At 43.5% G+C, this 26,771-nt stretch overlaps 1 protein-coding gene and 1 pseudogene across 3 annotated transcripts in view; both read right to left on the minus strand.

The window, feature by feature from the left end:
• DIP2C (disco interacting protein 2 homolog C) overlaps positions 1 to 26,771 on the minus strand; it is a 388,615-nt gene that overhangs the window by 208,498 nt on the left and 153,346 nt on the right. The window lies entirely within an intron of this gene.
• Positions 18,096 to 18,708, minus strand: LOC139006235 (large ribosomal subunit protein eL37 pseudogene; annotated as a pseudogene).

Raw genomic sequence — 26,771 nt, forward strand, 5'->3', positions numbered from 1 at the left:
CCCAGACCAGTGATGTGCCCCAAAGCACTTCCATCTGACCCTGAAGCCGTGTCTGGGGCATGAGGCGCCGCCCTCCACGCCTAGGCAAGGTGCCTGCGTCTGCAGCTCCCACCTTTTCGTGTCCGGTGACACTTTGTCCAGAAGCAGTCTGTCCCCTCGAGGACCGAGTTTGGTGGGAAACTACCAGTAAATATCCAGTAAGTTAGGGATCTATAAACTGCCCTAGAGGCAGTGATGACTGCCTCTCTTGTGCAGGAGAGGCCTCCCAAGGTCTAAAATCCCTGTTCTCCTCTCCTTTGATAAAAAATGTCTGATTCCAACAACCAGTCCCTCATCCCCCCTTGCCCTTCAAGCAATTACTATTTTTAAAAAGGTTCGTTTTAGAGGGACCCACTCTAAGTTTGTCTAAAGCCTATTCCATTATTTTTTCCGTGTCAAATCTTTTTCCTGGAAAATCTACATGGATCTGTGAGCCCAGGTTCTGCACACAGAGCTAGTTGTGGACTTTTCAAGCAGCTTAACCAGAACCACTTCCTTGTCTGCTTTGCTAATAACAGGCAGATTTTTCCTTGATAGCCATTCCCCACTGCAGCCCCAACTTCTGATCCAGCCCCTGCCAGGGTCCCTGGCCCAGGTAACCCAGGCCTGCGGTGACCAGCACTGGACACACTTGTGGCCATGGGGTCCGGCTGGTCCGGAGGTGTCACTCTGCCTTCCCCACAGCCAGCTGTCCGGGGCCTGGCTGGATGTCAAGAAGGACGTTCCAGGGCTGCTGCAGCTGTGTGGTGACATGGAGGGGGAGGGGCAGCACCATGGATGGCAAACCAGAGAAAGAGCCGGGGCTGGATGGTAGCACTGAGCCACTTAATAGAGTCAAACCCAAAATCTGAACTTTGCAGGCTCACAATCTGCTCATTCAACCACAGATTTGCGCTGTGGGTGTCTCCGGAGTGCAGCCCCTGCCACAGGGACTGGCTGTGCCAATAAACAAAATAGGTGTGTCCTTCCCGCCCAGAGCCACACTCGGTGGGAAGACAGACAGACAAGCCACTCGGACCACTACGTACATCACAGGACAGTGACAGGCCCTCTCAGGGGCCCATTACATCACCTTCACTGTCAAAGCCAGTCTCAGTCAAGACATCACCCAAAGAACTCTAACCCTCCAAGGACTGAGTGCAGAGAGGACCAAATGGTCTCTTATTGTGTTGAACACTCTTTCTCTGCCTGCACCCAGGTACAAAGGCCTGGCTGGGGTGGTCTCCTCTCCTCTCCTCTCCTCTCCTCTCCTGGTCCTCACACCCCGCTGTGATTCTGGGACACTCTGGAAGCCCCGCCCTCTCTCCAGACTTTAATTTCCATGTTGAGGCTCCTGAAGGGTAGCTTGTACCCCAGGGAGGCTGGACCGCAGACACCCCTGGGACCGATCTGGTGCTATTCTGAGCCACCAACTGCTACCAGAAGTGGCTGGAGATGAACTTCTGTTTCCAAAAACTTAAAATGTGCTGTGTAAAACCAAGAATGTGGGAGGAGGTAATGCAGAGAGTCCAGAATCAGATCTGAAAGAGGGCTGAAAAGTCACTATGAGACGACAGAAAATCTTGCAATTACCCTCATCGTTAAAAGTAAAATCAATGTAACTCAGATGTGTATCTGACTTGAGGTAGAAGAAATTTTATAAAAACAACACAGAAAATAAACCATAACAAGTACGTTCTTAAAATCTGATCGTCACATTAATCTCACTGACAGCAGATCTCCGAAGGAGATTACTATCCTCCAATTCTACACGAAGATTAAAAATTTAAATCCTAACAAACACAGTTCTCTGAAGTGTCAACATTTTATTTTTAAAACTCAGGCTGCATTACCTCTTCCCTCTCTCATTGTCTAGTAAAACAATTACTTTTACTCAGAAATTCTAAAATGTGCCAATTTGATATTCAACATTAACTATTTCTATTTGCAGATGTGATATTTTATCGAGAAACCCTAACAACCCCAACAAAAAATTGCTAGAAAAAATGAATTCAGTAAGTTGCAAAATATAAAATATAGAAAATAACTTGTATTGTACACACTAATAAGAACCTATCAGAGAAATTAACAATCCCATTTACACTGTATCAAAAACAATAAAACACCTAGGAATAAATTTAACATTGAGGTGAAAGACCTGTACACTGAAAACTATAAGACACTGAAGAAATTGAAGAAGACACAAACGAGTGAAAGATACTCTGTGTTCATGGATTGCAAGAACTGAATTGTTAAAATGTCTCAACCACACAAAGCAATCTACAGACTCGATGCAGTCCCAATAAAAATTCCAATGGCGTTTTTAAAGAAATAGAACAATCAGAAAATTTGTATAAAATCACAGAGAACCTGAATAATAAAGCAATTTTGAGAAAGAAGAGCAAAGCCAAAGGCATCAAGCTATCTGATCTCAAGCTATGTCACAAGGCTATAGCAATCAAACATCTGGTATTGGCAGAAAAACAGACACACAGATCAATGGAACAGAACAGAAAGCCCAGAAATAAACTCATGCCTAATATGGCTAATTAACTTAGGACAAAGGAACTAAGACTGTACAATGGAGAAAGGACAGGCCCGTCAATGAATGTTAAGAGAACTGGACAGCCACATGCAAAAGAATAAAACTAGGCCCTGGCTGGTTTGGCTCAGTGCATAGAGCATAGGCCTGTGGACTGAAGAATAAAACTAGGACTCCTATCTTACACCAGAAACAAAAATTAACTCAAAATGATTAAAGGTTTAAACATAAGACCTGGAAGCATAAAAGTCATAGAAGAAAACATAGGGGGTAAGCGTGTGGACATCAGTCTTGGTGACACCAAGAGCAAAGGTAACAAAAGCAAAAATAAACAAGTAGGACTAAATGAAACCAAAAGGCTTCTGCACAGCAAAGGAAACCATCAACAAAATAAAAAGGCAATCTACAGAGTGGAGGAAAATATTTACAAATTATATATCGGATAAGTGGTTAATATCCAAAATATATAAGGAACTCATACAACTCAGCAGCAACACAAAACAATCCAACTACAACAGTGGCAGCGGATCTGAATAGACATTATCCCAAAAAAAGGCATACAAATGGCCAACAGGTACATGATGCTCAACATCACTAAACACACAATGAGACTGCCCCACACCTGTTAGCACTTGGATTGCGGGAAACGAGTTAAGTCGGCTCGCGTGAATTGCGCGTACTCCGCGGGAGCCGTCTTAACTCGGTTCATATAGATTTGCGGTGGAGTGCGGGAAACGTGTAAACTCGGGCCGATTGTAACTGCGTATTACCAAATATTTGTTTGTTTGCCATTCACAAAGATACCTACCTGCGTATGCGAACCGTTTCATACCCATTGGGGTAATAGGTATCATAAAAATCCCTTGTAAGTAGAGAACACTTTATGGCGCTGGTCGAGTACAATACCGTTAGGGTACCAATGTATTGTTTTCTCATTTTATAACCAATATCCCTGGATATCTCACCATGCAAAGAGAATAGTTATTGAGAAATACTTCTTGTGTCCGGACGTCTTTAGTTTTGAGTTTTGTGAATATTATTACGTGTTTAAATATTTAAATATATTGTGATAAAGACATTCATATAGAATTTTTTAACCAAATAAAATAAAATCGTTCCGCAAAGTGTTCGCATAATAATTATTTTTTTATGTCAGATATCTATCGGAGTACCGCTATTTTCAGTTAGTATTATTTTTATTTGCTTTAACCTAGAATGTCGCAGCATTCAGACTATAGTGATGATGAGTTTTGTGCAGACAAGTTGTCCAATTATTCTTGTGATAGCGATCTTGAAAATGCGAGTACAAGTGATGAAGATTCTAGTGATGATGAAGTAATGGTGCGTCCCAGGACATTGAGGCGACGAAGAATTTCGAGCTCCAGCTCTGACTCAGAGTCAGATATAGAAGGCGGGAGAGAAGAATGGTCGCATGTTGATAATCCACCGGTCTTAGAAGATTTTTTAGGGCATCAAGGATTAAACACAGATGCTGTTATAAATAATATAGAAGATGCCGTGAAATTATTTATCGGAGATGATTTTTTTGAATTTCTTGTAGAGGAGTCAAACAGGTATTATAATCAAAATAGGAATAATTTCAAACTTTCAAAAAAAAGCCTAAAGTGGAAAGATATAACCCCTCAAGAGATGAAGAAGTTTTTAGGGTTAATTGTTCTCATGGGACAGGTGCGCAAAGATAGAAGAGATGACTATTGGACCACGGAGCCATGGACGGAGACGCCATATTTTGGTAAAACGATGACGAGAGACAGGTTCCGACAGATATGGAAAGCTTGGCACTTCAATAATAATGCGGATATCGTAAATGAATCAGATAGACTTTGCAAAGTGAGACCAGTACTAGATTATTTTGTGCCTAAATTTATAAATATTTACAAACCTCATCAGCAATTATCACTAGATGAAGGGATCGTACCTTGGAGGGGAAGATTATTCTTTAGGGTATATAATGCTGGCAAGATCGTTAAATATGGAATATTGGTTCGTTTGTTGTGCGAAAGTGATACAGGATATATCTGTAACATGGAAATTTATTGCGGCGAAGGAAAGCGATTATTGGAAACGATACAAACAGTAGTGTCTCCATACACTGATTCGTGGTACCATATATATATGGACAATTATTATAATAGCGTTGCAAATTGTGAAGCACTTATGAAAAACAAATTCAGAATATGTGGAACAATCCGGAAAAATCGAGGTATACCTAAAGATTTTCAAACAATTTCTTTGAAAAAAGGTGAAACAAAATTTATAAGGAAAAATGATATATTGTTACAAGTGTGGCAATCAAAAAAGCCTGTATACCTGATTTCTTCGATTCATTCTGCGGAGATGGAAGAAAGTCAGAATATTGACAGAACATCAAAAAAGAAAATTGTCAAACCGAATGCACTCATTGACTACAATAAACATATGAAAGGTGTTGACCGGGCCGACCAATACCTTTCATATTATTCGATATTGCGGAGGACGGTCAAATGGACAAAAAGGTTGGCAATGTATATGATAAATTGCGCATTATTTAATTCTTATGCAGTTTACAAATCAGTGAGGCAAAGAAAAATGGGTTTTAAAATGTTTTTGAAACAAACAGCTATCCACTGGTTGACGGATGATATTCCAGAGGACATGGACATTGTTCCAGACCTTCAACCAGTACCGTCTACTTCTGGAATGCGGGCTAAACCACCTACATCTGATCCACCATGCAGGCTATCGATGGACATGAGAAAGCATACGTTACAGGCAATTGTCGGAAGTGGAAAAAAGAAAAACATTTTGAGAAGGTGTCGCGTATGTTCCGTTCATAAATTGCGCAGTGAGACACGCTACATGTGCAAATTTTGCAATATACCTCTACATAAAGGGGCGTGTTTTGAAAAATATCATACGCTAAAAAACTATTAATTTCTATTTGTTTTGATTTATTATGAAAATTTTATTTTAAACTTTAAAAATATGTGTATATTTTTAGGTAATAAGTATTTTTTGGGTTTTTCGTATTTAGTTTATATATATCGAATTATTTATGTACTGAATAGATAAAAAAATGTCTGTGATTGAATAAATTTTCATTTTTTACACAAGAAACCGAAAATTTCATTTCAATCGAACCCATACTTCAAAAGATATAGGCATTTTAAACTAACTCTGATTTTGCACGGGAAACCTAAATAATTGCCCGCGCCATCTTATATTTTGGCGGGAAATTCACCCGACACCGTAGTGTTAGAATGACTATTATGAAAAAGACAAGAAATAACAAGTGTCGGTGAGGATGTGGAGAAAAGAAAACTGTGCACTGTTAGGAGGAATGTAAACTGATGCAGCCACTATGGTAAACACTATGGAGGTTGCTAAAAAAAAAATCAAAAATAGAACTACCTGTTGCCGGTAACCATTCTGACAGGTGTGAGGTGATGCCTCATTGTTAATTTCCATCTCTCTGATGATTAGTGACTGAGCATTTTTTCATATGTCTCTTGGCCATCTGTATGTCCACTTTGGAGAAGTGTCTATTCACATCCTTTGCCCATTTTTAGTTGCATTGTTTGTCTTACTTTTGTTGAGTTGTGGGTTCCTTATATATTTTGGATATTAACCCTTTATCAGATGTATCATTGGCAAATATGTTCTCCTATACCAGTGATGGCGAACCTATGAACTCATTTTTTTGGTTTATTTTTCTTTGTTAAATGGCATTTAAATATATAAAATAAATATCAAAAATATAAATCTTTGTTTTACTATGGTTGCAAATATCAAAAAATTTCTATATGTGACACGGCACCAGAGTTAAGTTAGGGTTTTTCAAAATGCTGACATGCCGAGCTCAAAAGGTTCCCATCACTGTCCTATACAGTGGGCTCCCTTTTCATTTTGTTGGTAGTTCCTTTTGCTGTACAGAAGCAAGTGCTGGCAAGGATGTGGAGAAAAGGAACCCTAGTGCACTGCTGGCGGGAATGCAGACTGGTGCAGCCATTATGGAAAACAATATGGAGTTTCCTCAAAAAATTAAATATGGAACTGCCATTTGACCCAGTGATCCCACTTCTAGGAATATATTCTATGAAACCCAAATCACACATCAGAAAGAATATATGTACCTCTATGCTCGTAGCAGCACAATTTACAATGGCTAAGACCTGGAAAGAGCCCAAGTGCCCATCAGTAGATGAGTGGATTAAAAAGCTGTGGTACATTTATACCATGGAATACTATGCAGCAGAATAAAGAAGGATCTCTTACCCTTTGAGACAGCATGGGGGGACCTGAGAGTAGTATTATGCTAAGCGAAATAAGCCAGTCAGAGGAAGACAAGTATTACACTCATATGTGGAATCTAATGAACAAAATAAACTGATGAACAAAATAGATCCAGAAACATAGAAGCATAGAACAGACTGTCAAATCTCAGAGGGAAGCAGGGGAGGATGGGTGGGTGGGAAGGGAATAACCGAAGAACTTGTATGCATACATGTATAACCAATGGACACAGACAATAGTGTGGTGAAGGCCTGGTGTAGGGGGTGGGTATAAGCTAGAAGGGGTCAGTGGGGGAGGAAGGGAGATATATGTAATACTTTCAACAAAAAAGATTTAAAAATAGAACTATCATAGGATCCAGCAATTCCATTTCTGAGTTTATATATGAAAGAAATAAAACTGGTATATTGAAGAGATATCTGAAACCCCATGTTCACTGTAGCATTATTTATAATAGCCAAGACAGAAATAAACTAAGTGTCCATCAATGGATAAATGGATAAGTGAAATGTGATATATAGGTATATGTACACATAAGCACGCGCACGCACACACAAACAGGAATATTATCCAGCCACAAAAAGAAGAAAATCCTGCTATTTGCAACAGTAGAAACAGACCTTGAGGGTGTTATGCTAAGTGAAATAAGTCAGACAGAGAAAGACAAGTACCATATGATCTAACTCAGTGGTTCCCAAACTTATTTGGCCTACCGCCCCCTTTCCAGAAAAAATATTACTCAGCGCCCCCTGGAAATTAATTTTTTTAAAATTTTAATAGCAATTAAACAGAAAGATATATGCCCCCAAATGCACCTGTGGCCATCACCGCCCCCCTGGATCACTGCAGCGCCCACCAGGGGGAATCACTGCAGCGCCCACTTTGGGAATCACTGATCTAACTTATGTGTAGGATCTAAAAAAAAAAAAAAAAAAAGAAAGTCCAAATTCAGAAACAGAACAAATTGGTGAAACTGGTGGGTGCCAGAGGCATGGGATGGGTTAAATGGGTGAAGGGGGTTAAAAGGTACAAATTTCCAGTTATAAAATAAATAAGTCCTGGAATTCAATGTGCAGCCCTGGGACTCTAGTTAATACTGTGCTGTATATTTGAAAAATGCCTAGAGAGTAAATCTTTAAAGTTCTCATCACAAGAAAAAAAAAGTAACTATGTACAGCGAAAGGTGTTAACGAGACTGATTGTGGTGACCATTTTGCAACATACACATACATTGAATTATATTGTACACCTGAAACTAATATATGTCAATTTATCTCAATATAAAATAATTTTTAAAGAATAAGAAGGTGGACTTGCAGATTAGTTTGAAGCAATCCAGATCATCCACATAGAAAACTTAAGACAATCACATTTCAGAAGCACAAGAATAAATCTGGGATATTGTGAATAAAATCACTTGGCACTAACATATTAAAAATATTTAGCAAACCTGTAATTTGGTGTCATAAACAAGACATCCTCATGAAAGATGATAGTCTACAATACATAAAACCATTCTTAATGAACCATGATCCTTAAAACCAAAGCATAATGTCTCCAATGAAAGATCATTTTATATCAAATTTAAAATAGATATTGACATCACATATTTATTTTATATTTTCAATTTCTAAAGCTCCTAAAATCTCAAACAGAAAAAGAGTTTGACTAAGACAAGCCATCTCCAAGTCACGCCCAGCTGTTCAGATGCAGTTTTTGATGGAAATGTAGACGGAATTCCCCGAGGACTACAAAAGCTGGTGCAGCCTATAATAGATGGAAAATAAGTGGCTCTAGACCTGGCCAGGTAACCGGTTGGACTGTCATCCCGATACACCAAGGCTGTGGGTTGGATACCTGGTCAGGGCACATACAAGAGACAGCCAATGAATGCATTGATAAGTGGAACATTGAACCAATTTCTCTCTCTCTCTCTCTCTCTTTCTCTCTCTCTCTCTCAAATCAATAAAAATAAGTAAATGGGTTCTGATGAACCACAGTGGAAACAGTGCAGGTGAGATACCAATTACTGAAGAAAACGGCAAAGCTCCACGTTTTCTCACTCAGAGCACCAGAGCTTGTGGGCGGTCTTTCCAACGACAAGAAGATGAGTTGGCAGAACGAGACAGGACATGTGAAGGGGACCGTGGCCGCCCCACAGGCCTTCAGACGTTTCTCCACCTGTACAGGAAAATGGACATCTTGCTTGCCTACCTAGGAGAGGTAAGTAGAAGTAGGAGAAGGAGCCTTAAAAGGGCTTCAGAAGTTGAAAAAGGAAAAACAGGAAAATGGAATGAACCCTGAGCACCTGTTATAAACTAGGCGACTCACATATTTAATTCTCACAACCTTCTGATGTCAAGTATTTATCCCAGGAATCCAGACTCAAGGGTTGACGCGACTTGTGCAGATCAGTGGTTCTCAAACTCAGGCTGGATGGACCCCGATTCTGATTCAGCAGGGCTGGGCCCAGGAACCTGCACTTTCAGGAAGATCCAGAAGAACCGCTGCCCAGTCACTGTGGCCAAAGGAGAATGCCCCTGCTCCACACCTGGTTTCTCTGTAACATCTGGAGCTCTGAATTTCCTTAATTGCTGACACCAGTCATCTTGCATTTTTTTAACTTACAGATTGAGTGAAAGACAAATGACAGAGAGGGGACTGCAGAGCTTATGGAAGCCTATGAGAGAAGGAGTTTACCCGAAATAGGAATGAACTGGGGTGTAACCTGTCAAACATAAAGAAAATTCAGGAGAACACAGAATAAGGTAAACTCCTTTCAAGGAAGGTGCACTGTGCAAATAGCCCCCAGTGGTCGCCATCAACCCAAAGCAGTTCAGTTTCTACTTAGAAAGTTGGTTGGAGAGATGGAGGTTCTGTGCCACGCTTCAATGCTAAATGCATAATCCAGATGTTTATATTTATAGTACTGTAAAACGAGTTTCATATAATTGCACCTGCCCATCTACAGCTCAGGACTAACATGTGACACCTATGTTAAAATGTGCATTATTCTTCATATACCCAGTTCTACTCACTGAGAAACTAAAAAGCCATTTCTTAATTTAAAATTAAGTTCAATATAATTAATTTTAGGACATTTTTTTAAATATATTTTATTGATTCTTTACAGAGAGGAAAGGAGAGAGATAGAGAGTCAGAAACATCGATGAGAGAGAAACATCGACCAGCTGCCTCCTGCACATCCCCTACTGGGGATGTGCCCGCAACCCAGGTACATGCCCTTGACCGGAATCGAACCCGGGACCTTCCAGTCCAGAGGCCGACGCTCTATCCACTGAGCCAAACCGGTTTCGGCAATTTTAGGACATTTTTAGAGATAAAATTGTTTTCCCCCAAAGTCTGCCAAATATAATGAATTTCGCAATAAAGGCACATATAGTCTCTCTCTCTCTCTCTCTCTCTCTCTCTCTCTCTCTCTCTTTAAAGAATATCTTTATTGATTTCAGAGAGGAAAGGAGAGGGAAAGAGAGACAGAAACATCAATGATGAGAGAGAATCATTGACCAGCTGCCTCCTACACTCCCCACACTGGGGAATCAAGCCTGCAACTTGGGCATGTGGCCTGACCAAGAATCGAACCATGACCTCCTGGTTCATAGGTCAATGCTCAACCACTGAGTCACACTGGCCAGGCCTCTCTCAATTCTCTGCTTTCAATAATGCACCTACACTCATGGCTTTAACTATTTCTACATGGATAACTTCCAAAAGACACATCAAAACACCAAAGTCTACACTCTAAAAGCAACTGGCATTTACTCTCCCAAGTTCTGTGCCTCTTCCTCTCCATTCTGCAGGAGAGGTGGGATCATTCCCACACCTATCTCCCAAATCAATCTTTGCACTTTTGGGCGCAAGTAATAAAAAAAAAAAACAAGAATAAAAAGACTTGGTGTTTGTTTATTTATCCTCTTCTTTCTATCCACAGCAAGGATGTGTTGGCAGTAACTTCTACAGGATAGAATTCTATGACAAACAACTACATGGATGTAAATACAGATGTAGACACCAGTATAAAAGGCAAGGCTAACCCAGAGTGAGAAATGCGTGCCAACTGGTGGCATTTCTGAAATCGGCAGGAGTGTTGGCTGAGGAATAGGAAATGTTATGAGTTCAATACAATGGTCAGCCTGGAACCACAGGTTCTCTCATGTTCACAGTAGCAAGTCGGTATGAAAATTACGTCCACTTTAAAAGAGAAAGGTGAAGTGAAAAAGTGTAATCAATCTTTTTCTTCTCATTCTGCTCACTCTGCCAGCTGCGGAGCAGCTCCTGCAGAGCTCTGGCTGCACCACACTCCTCGCCCGCTAAGCGAGTTAAGCAGGAGATGCCACAGGAATGTGCTCCTGCAGTGAGTGGGATGCGAGCATAAGTGCTGTGTGCCACTCTGGTCCAAATCCTCAGGACAATGGATGTGCCAGTCCCCCACATTCAATAGCATGGAAGAGGAGGGGCCTTAGGACATGCAGAGCAGGGATTTGGAACCTGGGTCCCTGAATAACCATGGAGCAGAGTCACCAGCCCTATGAGAGAGAGAACTCCTTTGTTCTTTAAGCTGCTGTATCACAGAGCTTCTCTGTTACAACACCTTACGTTAGCTTAACCTACCAGCTATCTACACCTTTACTTAACAGTGCCATAATTAAATAAGAACACAATGGAACTCATGCATACTACGAATTTATCCACATAAAAATCCATCGTATGTGATCCAGCAATTCTACTTGTGGGTACATACCCAAAAGAATTGAGAGCAGGGTCCCAAAAAGATATTTGTGTATACCCATGTTCACAACAGCATTATTAACAGTAGCAAATACGTGGAAGTAATCTAAGTGTCCCTCAATGGATGAATGGATAACAGAATGTGGTGTGTACACACAGTGCAATATCATTCAGCCTTAGGAAGGAAGGAAATTCTGACACATGCTGCAACATGGATGAACCTTGAGGTGACTACGCTGAGAGAAATTGGTCAGTCACAAAAAGACAAATACTGTATGATTCTACTTGTATAAGGTATGCAGAGCAGTAAACATCAGAGACAGAAAATAGAGTGGTGGTTGCCAGGGGCTGAGGGGTGGGGAATGAGGATTTACTGTTTAATGGGTATTGAGTTTCAGTTTTACAAGATTAAATAAGTTATATGGGGATGGATGATAGAGATGGTTGCACACAGTGTGAATGTATTCAATATCATTGAACTGTACATTTGATGTTACACATCAAATTTACCACACACAAAAATAAGAAATCCACTGTTGACCTTAATTTTATTCACATCAAAACCCACTGTGGTTCATATTCTAGATTCAGGTGTTGTAGATACACACTGTGAGCTGGGGGTGCTGCACAGATGGAGACTGGATATTAATGGCCTATCACAGCTAAGGCACGGCCACCATTTCCAGGTGCAGGACGGTTCTCCGTCACATGCTGCATTCCTCACCCAGCTGACACCCAACGTCAGCCTGCCAGAGTCCTCTCCTGTCCACGCATGTGACTCCATTCCCTGCTCAAGGACCCACAACAAGGCTTCATGAGTATCCCAGGTCGGGAAGCACAACGCTGACACCTTCCCATGGTGGGGCTGGGTGAGAAACAAGGCTCAGCTGCAAAAATGTCACTGGGGGTCTCATATGTGACGCTGCCACACGGCCCCCCATGCCACCCTCCCACACAGTCTGCGCCATGTCCTGCACAGATCAACTCAGCTGTGGCCCGCTTGCCGCACAGCCTATGTTTCAAAATGAACAGGGAACCTGATTAAAATACTGGAAACCCAGTCACAAATGTGGTTAACAGCTTCCCAGGTGTGCACACCTGTCATGGGACACCTCTGTGAAGACCAACAGGAAGGAGTCGCACTGCCCTGAGGCGGGTCAGATCAGATTCTAAGCTCCCTGGCAGCCGGGGCAGAGCGACTCAATGCACAAGTGTCTCTGTGGCCTGCAACCCCTCTTCTGTCATCACAGAAAGGCACTGACTGCCCCATTTCCCAGGCCCCCTCACTCCCTGCCTCTGCTCCCTGCCCACCACAGTGCACCCTCGGGTCTGCTGAGCACTCTCGGTGTCTACATACAATGTTGCTTAATTAAAACTTCAAGTCTTACTAATTTTAATTCCAACTTACAGAGCTGGAGGAAGACTTTATCCCAGAAGGAGGCAGACATGAATGAGAGGGGAGAAAGAGGAAATCCTACCCATGCTTAGAGTTGGTCCAAAGACCAGTCACTGTCGCAGCAAATCAGCATTCTCATGGTTAAGGTGTCTGCCCACTTGTTTCTTTTCTTTTCTTTTTTTTCTTTAAAAGACACAGAAGCTATTTCTCAACACAGACGGACGACTACACTGTATTTTCCTCATGCTTAGGTATCAAATAGCTGACTACATACTCCAAAAGGGAAATAATAGGAAAAGAGGGGAGAAATATGAGAAATGTAAACACTGACGAAAAGGGAAATGTTGACAAGTGTGTGGGTGGGGAAGAGCATTCTAGAGGCAACAGCTGGCCACTTAATTTCTTCCATTCCCTAGTTGTGTAGCCCGGGGCACGTCGCTTAATCTCTTCAGTTAAATCTTTTAAGATTTTTGTTGCTCTTCTTTTAAATTGGTAAGTTCTCACTGAGAGGGAGAGGACGGGTTAGGCATATTTCCTTGCTAAGAAGTAAGTTCTTATTTACCACTCAGTGCAGGGCTGGCCGGTTGTTATCCTGACACCCTGCCCTCACCAACTATTCATTCTCTGTGATACGGGTGACACTTCACTATTGCGAAAGCTTTGCAAACGATGCCAGGCCATTTGGTTCTTACCTTGAGAGACCCCTGTGGCTGAGGCTGGCATATCTGCCAGGCCAAGCGATAGCCACATCCAAATGAGAGCCCAGAAATTCCTGACCTGTTCCTGTGGTATTTCATTCCACGGTGGAACTCTGCTGCCTGTGATTAGATAGGACTTGTCACAATGGATTAGGAGGTGTTGGAAACTAATGCATTTCTCAGATATCAAGTGTGGTGTGAGATGAGCTTATTAGGTCTTTGGCTATTTGCTACAGGACGGATTCAAAATAGCTTTCGGACTCCTGGGGACAAACATCTACCGATTCTGGCTTTATTTACAGAAGAATCACCAAGTGCCCATTTCACAATTGTTGTTCTTACCATAACCTGAGGCCAAAGAAAAGGAAAAAAATAACAGGGTGGCAGAGACGTGACTCTCGGTTGGAGGGGGCTGACCATTGTGCTTGAGGGGGCGGGAGAGGCAGAGAGTCCCTGTGGGTTCAAAATCATGGTAATAAATAAGTAAATTAATAAAACGAGTGGCTTTTACTGTAATTGCACAGAAACAGAGCACTGTACGTGCTGGAAACTGAGCAATGCCCCATCCGAGGAAGCTGCCGTCCGTGAGCACATCCGGGGTCAGGCGGCAGGAGCAGTGCCAGCTGACGACAGCAGAAAGGCTGCTCTGACCGGCAGGCCCGGACCAAAGGAAGCCTGGCATTGCGGGAAGGCCGTCCTGGTCTCATGAGCGATTTCTGGGGGATCAGGATGCAACCAGGGTACACCCTCTGTGAAGACTGCAAGGTCTGTGAGCTTCAGGGGCACAGAAGGTGCCACAGGACCCAAGGCTCTGGAGGTCCCAGCGGCGAAGCCTCGGCTACCCTCCAATGTCAAGACGGAGTGTTTGGGAGGAAGCAGCGCATCATGGGACTGTCCCTGAAAACTACGAGGGGTCACCCAAGTGTGTGGGCTCAACCAGAAGTCTGTGCTCAACCACGAGTGCCAAACGCTGTGACAGGATGTACAAAAAGAATGGGCTGTAACTAGTTATAATTCTGTAACTTATTCTACAGACAAATTGGGTGAACACAGGGTTCCCCAAGACTCCCAAGGAGCAGCCCAGAACCTACAGGCTGGAATGCAGATTATTGCCAATCACTCTTAGTGCTGTAATTTCAGGGCTAAACGATGAAATGCACTTTTTAAAGCAGAAGGCAACCTGAGGCCATCTAGTGCATCTGCCTGTAGAAATAGTGTCTCTTTTGAGACATTCTTGTTCAAGGTCCAGTTCCCTACCTGCTCTCAGATCGAGAGCCTGGAATCTCACTACTGGACAGACACTGCCTGCTGGCACCTTCCTGGGTCATGGCAGTCCTTTTCTGGTGGCCCCAGCATTTCCACCCCTTCTCAGAGGAAGCCCCGGGCACCCCACCTCCGACCTCCTCAGGCCCGATCAGACAGGCTAGACCAGCCGTGGGCAAACTACGGCCCGCGGGCCGGATCCGGCCTGTTTGAAATGAATAAAACTAAAAAAAAAAAAAAAAAAAAAAGACCGTACCCTTTTATGTAATGATGTTTACTTTGAATTTATATTAGTTCACACAAACACTCCATCCATGCTTTTGTTCCGGCCCTCCGGTCCAGTTTAAGAATCCATTGTGGCCCTCGAGTCAAAAAGTTTGCCCACCCCTGGGCTAGACACTTCACTTCTGCTCGGGTGACCCAGCACTGCATTTTCTAACTGGCTAAAAAGTCAAAAGTCACTAAATTACATAGAGCAACCAATACAGTCAGGTTTTTCCTACTTAAAAGCTCTCCCCATCTTTGCCCACTCAGCACTGACATTTCTTAACTAGGATAACTGGATGTACCATGTGAACTTCACCATGTAGATCTCCATGGGTTCCGACAGCTCAGAGAGATTTTTCTGATTAACTCTGTCGCTTCCATGTCAATAGCTAAGAAAGGGTCAGAACTGACCATCTCTCATATATGCTAGTGGTAAATGCAGTACAATCCATGGCAGCTGAGGAAAGGGAGAGGTTTGAAAGGGTGGTGAAATAAAAAATGTAGTGAAATTCTGATGTTTAAGTCATATCATCAAAAATTGTAAGCAGCAATATAGTTACTTCCCTGAACATCTAGCCACTACATTAACTGCAGGTGAAGTTACCGGATTCCACAGGCCAAGCCTGTCCCCTTCTAGCAGACTCTAGAGGCCTCCAGTGAGTCGATACTGCAATTGGCCGCAGGCAACTTTACCGAGCCACAGGGTTAATATTACATAAAGAAAGTATTCAAGTCCTTCAAAATAGACTCTTTCCCACAGGTGAGACAGACTCTTAAAATACTGTTTATGCCACCGTGTTCAGCATGCCTTCCCTTCTGCACCAGACCAGAGATGCAACCATGTGGAATTACAAAATGCCACCTTAGAGAAGCCCAGAGAAACTGCGGTCTTGATACACTAAACACTTTAAATCCCAACAGTTAATACACCATGAAGTGCAAACTCACTTATTGTTTTTAGTAATTTTTAGAGAGAGAGGAAGGAAGAGGGAGAGAGAGAGAGAAACATCGATGTGAGAGTGAAACATCAATTGGCTGCCTCCTGCACGCCCCCTTCTGGGGATCTAGCCAGCAACCGAGGCATGGGCCCCGACTGGGAATCAAACCAGCAACCTTTCAGTGCACAAGACAATGCCCAGCCAACTGAGCCACACTAGGCAGGCCAAACCCACTTCTTCAGTGATCAATATGAAGCAGGAAGAGACATATAACACTGACACGTTGCAGGAGAGATGGTAGTCACCCCTCTCCAGTACCATTCTCCTCTTTGGGAGTAACAAAAACCTCACAGTTTCACTGGGCACACGCTTCCCACAGACATTCAAACAATCCAGTGAGGCCCATGATCAGGACTGAACCATGGGAACGTGAAAACTGCAGGCACAGCTCTGATGTCGACCCCTCCATGGGGACAGGCACGTCCCACCCCCTTCCTCTTTCCTGTGGCTGGGCCTGGGGCTGGTGGCAGAGCAGTAAATGAGGGGAACCTGGACCCTGGGACACCCCCGGTGACACTGACCAGCCTCACACCTACTGGACCTTCATGTGCAGAGAGAGACCCCTACCTAGGGTCTCAATTACAAAATAAAACAAAACAACAACAACAAAGAAAGCTTCCATTCATCGCTTCTGAAAAACTCCAGAGAGAAATATGACATGGGTGTTTTGCTGATTGACAGTATCTCAACTATTTGGGAGTTTTGCCCTAACAAAGGAAACAGAAACCTGTCATTTAGGAGACCGACTCCTGGTCCAATCTACCACTGAAGCACCATGTGGCTGTAGAGTTACTTCATGTCACAACGTTTCTCACCGGCTGGATGATTTTAAGTTATAATCCTTCCTGGCGGGGGGGAGGTGGGAGCCATGCCCACTATTCCACCTGAAGCCCCTGAGAGTCTACACAAGGGATTACCCAGCAATGTGGTGACTCTACAAGTGACCACCAACATACCTTCACTGCCACTTCGAACTCGAGGCAGGCAGCTACCTACTGCCAGCTCATCACTCACGCCTCCCTTCCGTCGTAGTGGGGTCCTGAGAACACGATCTGCTGCCTGAGGTCAGCATGCCATGAGCAGCCTGGCCCCTGGTAAAGCATTTGCCTCCAAACCACCCCACCCCTGGTGAGAGCCAGGACTGAAGAGAAGGCAAGGCCATGATGAGAAGTGAGCTGAGAAGATCTGATGTGAAGGGCACCATCCCCTACATGATGGGCACTGCCAAACCCATATTTCTAGCCATCATTTGACCTAAATTCCTGGAGGGCCGTTAAGTTAAGAAACACTGAATCAATGTGTGGGGTCCATCATAGAATAGAAGAAACTTCACCATGAGGCCAGCACTTGGTGACAGCACTCAAATGACAGGAACCTTCTTGCATGCCCCATGGTTGTTTCTCTTACCTATTTTACCTTCAGTTAATGCTTTGAGTGACATGGGACAGACATCTAAACACAAGTGGTAACAGAAGAGCCTCACCACAGGACTTTACAGCTGATCACAATTCTCATTAAGGCTTTTATTCCTGTTAAGTTATTAGCATTTTTAACTACAAGGTAAACCGGTTTGGCCTGATAGCAGAAACACTGGTGGCCGGTGTGGGCTCTGGTCACATGACTCACACCTCACTCACACCTAGTAAGTTAGCTGCTGACCAGAGCACCTGGGTTTGCTCCAGGAATCACTGGTGTTCACTCAGGAGGTGTGACATCTTGTGTCCCACTTGCTACAGTGGTGTGTTCTTAGAATTAAAGTCTTTACTCAAAATACAAACTGTGTGAATATGTATTTTTTGTTTGTGCCATATTTTCACCACTTATCTCCCATTCCTCAAATAATATTTTCAGATGAATGCTATATTAGTTTCCTAGAGTCACCATGAAAATTACCACAAACTGAGTGGCCTTAGTAACAGAAATCTCGTCTCTCATAGTTCTGGAGGCCAGAAGTCAAAAACCAAGATGTTGGCAAGGCTATACTCCCTTCAGAGGCACTGGGCCCTGTCCTCCTCCTCCTTCCAACATCTGGTGGCCCCTGGCATTCCTTGGCTTGTGGCTGCATCACTCTAATCTCTGCTTCCTCTTCCCACAGTCTTTTTCTCTGTGTTTCTGTGTCTCTCAAATTTCCCTCTTTCTTATTTTTTTAAAACCAGAACATTCGTTGCATGAATAATCGCTGAAATCCTTAAGATGAGCTGGATGCTGCAACAACTGCCCTCCTGGGTTTCGGTGTTGCCCCTTCGTGGAACCCATGCCTGAACCAGTGGTGCACAGTTTTTAGCTGCCCCTTCCAACCAGTCCCAGTGGTGTTTTGTCGATTAGCCTTGGCAGCCTCCAGTCACACTTCCTCTCCAGCTTGGTGGGGTAGCCACACTTGCCACAGGTGGACTTCTGAAGGTGGGAGGCTTTCGGGCCACAGCGGCAGCACAATGTATGCATCGCGTTGTGGCACTTTCTGAATGACGTCATTCCCTTCGTCATTTTGCTTCTGTGACCAAGGCCAAAGAGGCAGGCCCTCTTCTTTCTTTAATAAGGACACCAAAAATTGGATTTAGGACCCACCCTAAATCTAGGTTGATCATCGGCAAAAACCCTATGTCTCAATAAGGTAACATTCACAGGTGCCAAGACCTGAATTTATCTTTTGGGAGGACACAATTTAACCCATGACAGATGCTGAAACAGCTCATGGATGATGAATTCTGTAATTCTAATCCCGAGGAGCTGTGAAAGCCCTATGAGAGGCACTGGGGCAGAGGGAGCCGAGCGCTATTTGTGGAGGTCTAATCTATGACTCAGGTTTTACTAATTAACCATCCTCCCAGCATGTAGCTTCTACAGGGAGAGAAAAGGGAAAGAGTGTGAAATCTGAAGAGGGAAGGTGAAGATCTGAAACTGTCTTCTCTGAGTGACCACGGTCCTATTTTCAATTCTCAAGTATTTCAAAGGCCCCATTTAAAAATCTTCAGTTAACGCATATCAATTTTTCATGCTTTGTTTTTCCCAGGATGTGTTACACATGCCATTATTAAACCACTCATTTCGTAATAAGAGGAGATAATTTTAAGTATCTAGGTATCAACACGGAATCTTATTCAGCCTTTCATCCTGGGCACCAAGCATAGCAGGCTTAGTCAGCCTTTATTAAACACCGGCCAGATGGCCTGGAAGAGCTCACCCCCTTGTTTCAGTCTGATTGACCTCCATGGGGGGGGTGGGGGGGGGTGGGAAGGGTAGTGAGGAGGGAGCTTGGTCACCTGAATCACACACACACACACACACACACACACACACACACGTCTAACTTAAGAACTTCAAATGTAAGTCTAGGAACCCCAGGATACCCAGAAAGGTATATAAACATATAAAGCTCTGATTTACAAAAAAAATTTTTTTACAAAAAGATATATGTACCAACATTTCTACTAACAACCATATCAATACAGCACTGGATAATATTTTGAAAATTTTGTTATTTAGAGATGCAGAAAGTAGCAAGTTGCTGTTCAGTTAAGTCTATGTGATTGCTAATAAGAAAAGTTCTCCTGTCTGTTCATCATCTATATTTACCTCAGTTGTGGAGTGTATCTTTATGACAGCTCTGCGCATTTATCTATTAGAGTTTTATAGCATTTCTTACCAATTGGAATAAACCCTTCAATAATCAATCGTATTCACAGTTTAACCTCTCTTTGTATTTGACTTTTAAAATTTTTGTTTAGATATGGAAATATAGAGGTTTTCAAAAACTTTCTGTGTAACAAATCTAGCTAATCTTTATTAAGAAATACTTTCCATCACGTATACTATTTGGAAGTTCTTCCCCATCTAGACACTCAGTAGGTGCTTGCTTTCCTGTAAGTGCTATGTGTTTATTTTGAAGTAAACTATAATGCGAAAATTTTAACTCTGTCCATTTACTGCACTAATCGTGCCACTGTACTTACTTAATACACATCAATGTTTGAAACTAAATTCTTACAGAAATCATATTTATGCTCTAAGAGAGCTATTTTGTTTTTAAAATGAAATAACCAATCATTTTTAAATACAGCAATATCATAGATGAACAGGAAAAAGCAGACCAGTAATATGGAAAAATATCATTTCAAAGCCAATCACAATGTAAAATATATTACAAAAACCATGGACATTAAAATGCTTAACAACAGATATTTCAGAAGAAACAAGATGTTCGACAGCCCCCTGAATACCCCTTCCCCTTCATTTTTCAGTGTTTCAGGAGCTTGAGTTTTAGAAATAACCACGAGTTGAACAGAAGTAGCAGCCACTGCAACACAACTTTAACAAGACAGAGGAGGGAACACTTCATGTTTAGAAGGACAGGTAGAGAATGATAAAAATGATGTGTGTTTTTAAAATCAACACGTGTGTGTTCAGATTCTCAGTCTTCCTTAGACATTAGAAATTCATCACCAAGCCACACAGACCAGGAAAGGGAACTTGCATGGAGAGCAAGTCCAGAAGGTTCGGCCCCACCCCCACACAATGAGCCTGGGTGCAGGTTTGGGGACACGTGGTTCCCTCAGGAAAACAAACCCTGAGGCCCAGGGATCTGCCATCACATGCTCACCGCTTCCCTCGCCCTCCTCCTGGAAACAGGAGAAGAAAACCTAAAGCACTTCTTCAGACCTAAAGACAGTCACCCCTGAGTCCTCCCCCCCTGCCTCTCTCACTAAAAAGCTTATTAATACTCTGGCAGGTGCAGGAGGCTGGGGTGGGGGTGGAGTTCATGTTTAATGGAGACAGAGCTTCCGTCTGGGAAGCTGAGACAGTGCTGGGGATGGATGGTGATGGTAGCCCAACAACGTGAATGTGCTTAGTGTTGCTAAACTGTACACTTAAAAACGGCTAAAACTGTAAATTTTATGTTCTGTAAATTTTACCACAATAAAAAAAATAACTTTAAAAAAGGTATCTATAGACTACTGTTTCCAATTCCTTGCATTCTGTAAGGCTTCTGAAAATATTTGCTTCTATTATGATAAATGGATATGCTTGTGACTTGCAAAACACAGGTAAAACCTCTGAAGGTGTTTTAGGTATAAATAGCTCAAGAGCACAGGTCTGTCAGACATGGACAGAGGCACAGGACCAATACACGTAGTGAGTAGAATGGGACCAGTAGGTGGAAAGACCAGAAGGTGCCAACATTCACCAGGTACCTGGATATACACAGAACACAACCGATCACTTAACATGCATGCAACCGCCATCGCTGACACCTAAGGCTGTTCATTAGGTGAACTGGCGACAACAGCTGTGGCCCTGAACCAAAACTGCTCAAAAAGTCAGCAAAACAATGCACACCCCAGGATCCAAGCAGAGCGGGACTCTGACTGCTCCCCACCCGAGGTGCGTGAACCTAGCCCACCCCTGCCCTTGCTTTCTCGATGGGCGCTCCACATTGATCATAAATTGTGAGACTGATGCAGTGAGTCTAGTCCAGGGGTGGGCAAACTTTTTGACTCGAGGGCCACAATGGGTTCTTAAACTGGACCGGAGGGCCGGAACAAAAGCATGGATGGAGTGTTTGTGTGAACTAATATAAATTCAAAGTAAACATCATTACATAAAAGGGTACGGTCTTTTTTTTTTCTTTTTTTTTAGTTTTATTCATTTCAAATGGGCCGGATCCAGCCCGCGGGCCATAGTTTGCCCACGGCTGGTCTAGTCTGTGCTCCCAGGTCTGTGACCTCGGGACAGCTAACCCGGAAGGACACTGGGAGACAACCCATGCAGGGAGCTACATTCCTGAAGGACGCACACGTTCTTCCATCTGTGTGAGCAGAGCCTGCCCCCCTGCCCCAATGAATCTGCTCCGAGAGAAGGGAACGCTTCCCTAAAGCCTACACCTCCATGCTCCCCTGCTCCTACCAGTCCTCCCTCAGACGCTCACCATCTCTCAACAACGTATCGTTCTCCCTTTCTTCTCCTGGGAGCACAGCGTAGACAGCAGCCAATTCCTCAGGTTCCTACCTCTAATACTGGAAAGCAAACCCCCAAATCAACAGCATCATCAGGAGCAGCTCATCCCACCATCAGCCGCCAAAGTCACCTCAACATTTCGGTAATTCCCAAACCACCCACTGCCAACAACCAGGCTCGGGAAATGCAAGGCAATTCTAATATTTTAATTAAAAGCAATAAAAAAAAAGAAGTCGTGAAAACGCTCCAAAGCCAAAGAACATTTTAAAACAATCTGTCTGGGGATGTGGGGTGTTCAAATCCGGTCCCTCTCAATAGCACAGATAACCAAATACTGCTTATTTTTAAAGTTGGAATTTTTCTGCAAACCATTTAAAAACCGTTGTGAGATTCGAGGTTAACTATATTGCAGGCAATTACTAGATGTGTCCCTATTTCTAAAAACGAAACGAAATGTCTGTGCCACAAAATGCCCAAGAAAAGAAAACCTGTGCTGACAGCCCGCCCACAGGAAGAGGCTGGCTATGTAGACAAGCCTTCCCCACGAATACGCATCAATAAGCTGTAATTAAACTATAGCTTAACATAATTCACTTTCATCCTAATTTATCTGAAAAGCAGCAGGGACAGATTTGAAGGGACATGCAAGGAGGAAGAAGTCAAAAAGGGAGTTCATACCAATATGTGTTTTCAAAAAGCCACCGCTGCTTCCTCACCAACGGGAGAGACGAACTTCCCAGGTGACAGGAAGGAAACCAGTGAACACGGTTTCCCTGAGAAAGCCCTTGTTGCTTTCAACAGTGTTTGCATGGCACAGACCCAGGGACGGCTCTTCTTCCAGCCTCCGACCACCCTCCACCCTCTTTTCCAGTCACCACCTTCTGAACCACCTCAGCCATCCTCTGCCTCCGTGACCAGCCAACACCGTTTTGTTGTTTTTACCTTAACTCTTCATTGCCGAACAACTATGAGCTCCCAAATTCGTCAGAATTGTTTCACCGAGATGGAGGCTGCCATCAACCGCCTGGCCAACCTGCATCTACAGGTCTCCTACACCTACCTCTCTCTTGGCTTCTATTTCGACCACAATGATGTGGCTCTCGAGGGCGTGGGCCAGATAGTCCACAAGTTGGCCAAGGAGACGCACAAGGGCTCTGAGCATCTCTTAAAGATGCAAAACCAGCAAGGTGGCCACAGTCTCTTCCGGGACATGAAGTCTTCCCAAGGTGAGTGGGGCGAAACTCAGAAGGCCATGGAAGCTGCTGTAGCCTTGGTTGGAGGGGAACCGGAACCAGGCCCTTTTGGATCTGCATGCCCTGGGTTCTACCCAGACCCTCATCTCTGTGACTTCCTAGAGAACCATTTCCTGGATGAGGAGGTGAAACTCATCAAGAAGATGGGCGACACCTGACTCCCCTCACAGGCTGGCCGGCCCCAGGGTGGATTGCGTATCTCTTCGACTAGGAGCCTCTGGAGCCCAGAGGCCTTTGAGGGGCTCCTCTGTATCCCCCTGGTGTCTGGCTTTTGCCTGAGCCTCTCCCCGAAACCACCAGCCACCCTTTTAACCACCCTGGAGCCCTCTCCCATGCATTGGACCAAATGGAATGAATAAGTCTTTCTGAAGAGAAAACAGAGTCGTCGTCCTCCAGTGGTCAGGGCCACTTCCACCTGGGTTCTCAGCCATGTCAGCCCAGTGTGGTGTTTGTTCGTCTTCAAACCCCACCAGCGAGCTCCCCGGCCTGGTGGGTCCGAGCAGGTCTGTGCTGTTAGGAGGGCCGGGCACTTGGTCTGAGGAAAGCACAGCCGTCCCTGGTCGTGGAAAGGCCATGAACACAGTTCCCTCGGCAGCAGCCAGGACTGGAACGCTCTGGAAGGGAGCGCCAGCTCCATGACGCAGACAGGCCATCGCCCGCATTCCTGGGCTGAGGCAGGTGGGCACGGGGACGCTGGGGCCTGTACTTCTCTGAAGACCTGGGTGTCCTGACAAACTAAGCGCGCACTGTCCACAGCGGGAGCTGTCCTGGTGCTCACTCACCGCCAGAAGGGGCGGGACGCAAGCTCCACGCACGCCCTGGCGGCCACAGTAACTAATTGCACACGCACAGGCACCTGTCCAGGTTCCTGAGCGCCCTGCTCACGCTCCTGCCCACACAGCGCAAGCTGCTGCACATAAAAACCTACCCTCAAGGTTCTCGGGGGTCACGTTTCCCACGTGCCCGCTGGCAGCACACCTGCCTTCACCAGGTCTGCGCTCCTTCTGAAACGAATACTGTGCAGGTGTCCTCACTTATTTCCGTGGGGAAGTCGATGCAGAGTGCTGGGAGATGGGCAACCCCGATGGTAACTTTTCAGGAAAGACCAAGGGTTAAATCCAAGTGCAACCCTTCCTGCCGCTCTGCTAAAGACCATTTGGGGGAAAAGAAATTTTCTTTTGCATGGTTGTCAGCTCACGTTTCCATGTCCTTTTCCCTCTGCATGAAGGACAGCAGTAAGCTGTACCCAAGGTAGAAATTAACGATATGGGCCATAACATAGTGTGACTTGCTGAATCGAAGAGGCTCAAATATACAGTGTAAGGTGCTATGAGGATGAAGCGACTTTCATGATTTTTTTGGACGTAAGTTACACGGTAAACAAGTTTTAGATGCAGTATCTTCCACATTCTAAAATATCAACATTAAAAGAAGTTCATTCATGTATTTTTTAATTGACACAACTGACAAAACACAATGTCCCTCCTTTTAAAGTGCACATTTCAGTGATTTTCAGTATATTCTCAATGAGCTAATTTTTTGCACATTTTTAACATCTGGGTTAATAAAACATTGCAGGATTCTCATCTGCTTCTATATCAGTCTGATGCAATAACTGTGTAGATTTGGTTGAAATATGTGAAGAAAGTCTAGCCTCAACTGATACAGAATTGGAAAAGAAAGAAGTATTTAAGTTGTTTTTTGTGTGGTTTTTTTTTTTTCCAGATAATGTTTGGTATTCTCCTTTGATCTTATGCCAGATTTAGTAACTGGTACTTCCCTAAAGGTTGTTTGGAATTTGCAAGCTTATCAGTCAACCTTCGTGTTAAATTCCTTTTAAATTCATTGGTCATCTTGCAACTTTGAGTGGCTCTTTTACCAACATGATTTTGTAACCATACTTGGGTCATTTAGAAAATGCTGGCTCGCTAAGTTATGCACGTCTTTCAAGTGCTGACACAGTTCATCACATAACATCCAAAAAATCCCATCTAGTAGAAACAGCACTGATCACCACAGAAATGTGATGGATGCAAGGTTTCCAAAATTTTAATATTCACTTGAAAGCTCAAATTTTATCATTGTGGACAAGTAATAGAAATTAATTTTTCTTAAAATGAAAGTCAATTCAATTTTGAGAAAACATCTACAAATACCTAAGTCTGAATGGCCACGGTTTACAAGTCAACCCTTTACATAAAAGTAGGCTGTTCTCGGGGAAAAGTGGTCAGTTGAGCTCATCAGAGTGCTTTTGCCTCTGTGTGTGTCAGAACACCTTACACATACTTCCCACTTCATAGCTCAGAATATTAAAGAGAAGGCACCTGGGTGTTAAGATTTAGTAAAACAAAAATGTTTTAGTAAAACAAAAACCGTTAGGAACAGGTTCAAATGATCAAAATAGTACATTTCCAAGTGAAACTGGTCATCGTCGTCCCCCCCCCCCCCCGCCGCCACGGGTATGTGAAGATAAAAGAATGTAGTAACAACCATTAGAGGGTGGTGCTACCACCTTGATTCAGGCCAAGATGCCCACTGCTTGCTCACCATTCCTTATGTATCATCAGTGTAAATATCCACAAAGTGAGAAAGACAAGTAACCTCTTAGAAATTATAATTTTATGATGTCGAGGATCCTCTGAAAGAATGTGGGGCGCCCACAGACCACACTTTAAGAACTGCTGACTGACCCAAGGAAGCAGTTAGGCCAGGGAAGTACACACAGCACCACTACCGGCCCTGAACGTTTCAGCATTGCACCTTTCAGCTCAATGTGTGGGGGATAAGAAAGAGTTTACAAAATTGAGAGCTATTTTTTATTTTAATATTTAGGCTTATTTAAATCTGTAAACTGCCAAGAACTCAGGAATCAATTGAATAGAGAAAAGTCTCAATGCAGTCTCATCAAATTTATGGTCATTGAGATAACTGAGAATGATTTGTGACTTATCAATAAGAAATAATCTATAAATAAAATTACTATAATCAAGAGTTCAAGGAGAATTATATACTTGTAGAGCAGACTGAAGCACCAGGTACACTGAAGTAGTTACAAATATATCAAACCTATTTACCATTCCTACTGCTTATTCCACCAACACTCATTAGCTGAATTTCGTTTTATTAACAAGCTTTAGTTAAATGAGACCAGTATTGACTTCAAATTCACGAGACAATGTCATATGACCTGGATCCATCAGGAACAGGTTCAAATGATCAAAATAGAAAACCTCAAATTCCAGGGGCTTAAATAATACTCCTGTCTGTTTCTTGCTCACACAGGTGACACTAGGGAGGCTCCACCAGATCGTGGGGCTGAGCTCCTCACAGTCCATCCACCCC

The sequence above is a fragment of the Myotis yumanensis genome, unplaced genomic scaffold (genome assembly GCF_028538775.1).
Source record: "Myotis yumanensis isolate MYYU_CA2020_CCGP unplaced genomic scaffold, mMyoYum1.0.hap1 SCAF_1, whole genome shotgun sequence".
In the NCBI taxonomy this organism is placed as follows: domain Eukaryota; kingdom Metazoa; phylum Chordata; class Mammalia; order Chiroptera; family Vespertilionidae; genus Myotis; species Myotis yumanensis.